The sequence below is a fragment of the Vombatus ursinus genome, unplaced genomic scaffold, assembly GCF_900497805.2.
Source record: "Vombatus ursinus unplaced genomic scaffold, bare-nosed wombat genome assembly UNPS02014797.1, whole genome shotgun sequence".
Lineage (NCBI taxonomy): Eukaryota > Metazoa > Chordata > Mammalia > Diprotodontia > Vombatidae > Vombatus > Vombatus ursinus.
Genome location: NW_020954575.1, coordinates 15971655 through 15974809, shown reverse-complemented (window position 1 = coordinate 15974809; position 3155 = coordinate 15971655). Strand labels below are relative to the sequence as shown.

The window sequence follows — 3155 nt, the reverse complement described above, 5'->3', positions numbered from 1 at the left end:
GACCTATGGCAAAGTTATGGCATGTTAGGATACCTTTTATTTATGAATTCTCAAAAGAATGAAAATGCTACTGCCTTCTAAGAAGTGACTTAAAGGCACAAATACTTAGAAAGCAAAAATGAAAAACATAAATATCACAAACATTTCCTCTATATCTATTAGCAAACCACTAATGATTAAAATAAAATTTTACGCTTAGGAAGGCAGAAGCCCATATATATCGTAACAGGAGAACGCAAACAAAGGTTGTATTAATTAAATTGTTTTAAAGATACTGTGTAGCCTGGAGGAAAATAGTCATTGATTTCTTCAGCTAATCCTCAAATACATTCCTTATAGTTAGTTCCCCTTGCAGCTTGGTTTCTCTGGGCATGTGAGTGTCTCAGGAACACAAGAAGAGCCCTGACTAGAGTCAGCAGCTGTTCACAACAGGCTGCACCCAAGGATGAACCAGCACATTTTTTTCTTTCAGTTGGGCATAAAAAACCTTTTAATATAGTTGTCATTTTCCTAAAAATACAGGATGGTATTTGATGGAATAATGTGTATCCTGCCTCCCAAGGACCTATATAAAGTTGAACTAATCACTCACTAAAAAAGAAAGAAAATAAAGCCTCATGAAAACCAGAAGCCCAGCTATTAACAAGTCATTACATAACTGGAACATTTAGCTTATGAATTACTCTTTTCATTACAATGGGCCTCAAGCCACAGAGAAAGAACAAAAGCTAATCTAAGTTATGAGGCAATCACACAGTGGTACCTCAAGGACACACCACCAGGTTTTTTTGCTATCTTTCTGTCTCAATCCTCCACTTCCTTCTAGAAGGAGAGTTTGAATTAGTCCAGCCTTGTGGGAAGGCTGTTTTAGTTCAGACAAGAGGGCTGAATTGGTGATTGAGCATTATCATGGCAATCTAGAGCCCAGAGGGGCTCTCCTCCAGTCATGGTCCTCCCTGTCTCTTGGAGTCTTCTGATAGAGGGGACCTGGGCCAGACAGGAGCTTCTAAAGCAGATAATGACAGCTGATATGCTACGTGGTTATCAAATTCCATAGAAGTCTTGCTTCATTTCCCTCTCACAACAATTCTGCAAGATGGGCTGTGCAAGGACTATTATATCCATTTTACAGATGAGGAAAATGAAGCTCAGAGAAGTTTAATGATTGCGAAATTCATTTGGCTAGTTAGTAGCAGAGTTGAGACTCCAAACTCTAAGTTCTAGATCTCTTTCCATTCTTTGAGATTATAGATTTAGACCTGGATGGGACCTTAAAGGTCCTCTATGTTCAACCCCCTCACTTTATAGAGAAGGAGCTGAGGCCCAGAGAGATGTAGAGATTTGTCCAAGGTCACCTGGGTAGTGAGTGACAGTCAGAATTTAAACTACATCTATATCTTGATTGTATCTATACACACACATATATACATGACAAAGTCAGAATTTAAATTGGAGACATATAGTTTACGTATAGACACACAGTTTAAATTCTGTCTCATATAGTCATATATAAATTCTGACTTTGTCTTATATATGTGTGCGTGCCAGTAAGTGTCTCACACCTGGGAATGGCCCCCAGGTAAAAGTTAGCAAACACTTCTGTGTTAAAGAACATTTGATTTCAAGAGCAAGGAAAAAAAAATTCTACCGTCATCCTTAGGAGCACCCCTAAAAAGGGAACTGAGGGTGTGGCTTTATAGGACTTACATTGAGGAAAACAAGTCCATCTTTCCTATTGAGTGCGATGCTAGGCTGAGTGTCAGTTAGGCTCACATGACCTTGGGGGGGGGCAGGGGGAAATAGCTCATAATTGGAGTTGGCATTCAGTTGAAACCACAAACACTTAAGAAATAGAGGCACAAAGGAAACTGTTTTTCTGCAGACCTCCAGGAACACACAAAAACTAAGATGAGATGGTATATTATGCGGATATTCAAAGTCAGACAATAACATTTTATTTCTGGCACACTTGGATTTTAAAAGTCTAGTCAGTATTTAGACTAGAGCCAGTGAAAGCACCCCAAAGAGAAGCATTGTGCTGGGGATCGTGACAGGACTTTGGGCTTCATTATTTGGGAGATGAACTAAATGGAGATACAGTTACAAAGAATGCATTTAAGGAAATACATTTTGAACCACTGCCATAGCAACAGAGTTCCCAGCTTCTCATGCATGAGCTACTGTTCCCTCTGAACACAAAAATACATCGAGGAGGAACCAGGGCCTTGGGTTTGAATAGCTAATGGCCTTGGGTTCCTAGAAAGACCCAAAGGGAGAAAATAGTCCCAGCATCCCTAAAGGAAACAGCAATATATGAGAAGAAAAATGATGAACAGTTTGGAAAAAGGATCAAAGGAGAAGAAAATCTGGATCCCTAGTTAGTTTGGCAGATCTATATGGGGAGGGCAGTGAAAAGAACTTTGGGAGATCTTAGGAGGAATGGGGCATAGAAGTGCAAAGGCCACTTTGTTGAGTGGAAGCAAGCTCAACAGCCTAGCATCCTCCCTGTCCCCTAAGGAAAAAACTTCTTTGGGCACACACCTTCTCGCTTTGTACTTGTCCTCTACGTTTTGTTGGACTGAACTCTCACCTTTCCTGAAGTTTTTTTTTTCCCAATTAAAATCTAACATTTTCACCTCACCTTCCCCCATCCACTCATTTATGTCAATATATAGATGCAAATCATTCCTGGGATCATCTTTTAAAACTCAGCCCAAGACCTACCCTTGAATAGCTCCATTTGGCTCTGATCCACCTTTCAGACTGTATTCCTTCAGCACTCATGCACTTGAGTTATACTTTAATTAATCCGGCCCATCAATTATAGGAAGACCCTGTCATAAAGCACTTTGCCATATACCATAGATTTCAATATACTAAGGATCAAATTATGCCTCCTAAACACTGCATCTTTCAGTCTAATACCTAAAACCTGTTACTTTGGAGAGTTTCTCCTCTCTTAGCAATGTTAAAGGAACAAAATTATGGAATCTCAGAGTTAGAAGGGACTTGAGATGCCTTGTCTGACTTTACACATTGCAAGAAACCCTTAAGAGGTGTTAAACTCACAGGCAGCCTGTGATCCGGAGTGCACAAACCACATCAAAACTTAATTAGGAAATGTTGAACAAAATAGATAAAGATGTCATACAATA

At 39.6% G+C, this 3155-nt stretch overlaps 1 protein-coding gene across 4 annotated transcripts in view; it reads right to left on the bottom strand.

The window, feature by feature from the left end:
* Positions 1 to 3155, bottom strand: part of BRCA1 (BRCA1 DNA repair associated) — a 72746-nt gene that overhangs the window by 23850 nt on the left and 45741 nt on the right. The gene's annotated exons all lie outside the window — the stretch shown is intronic.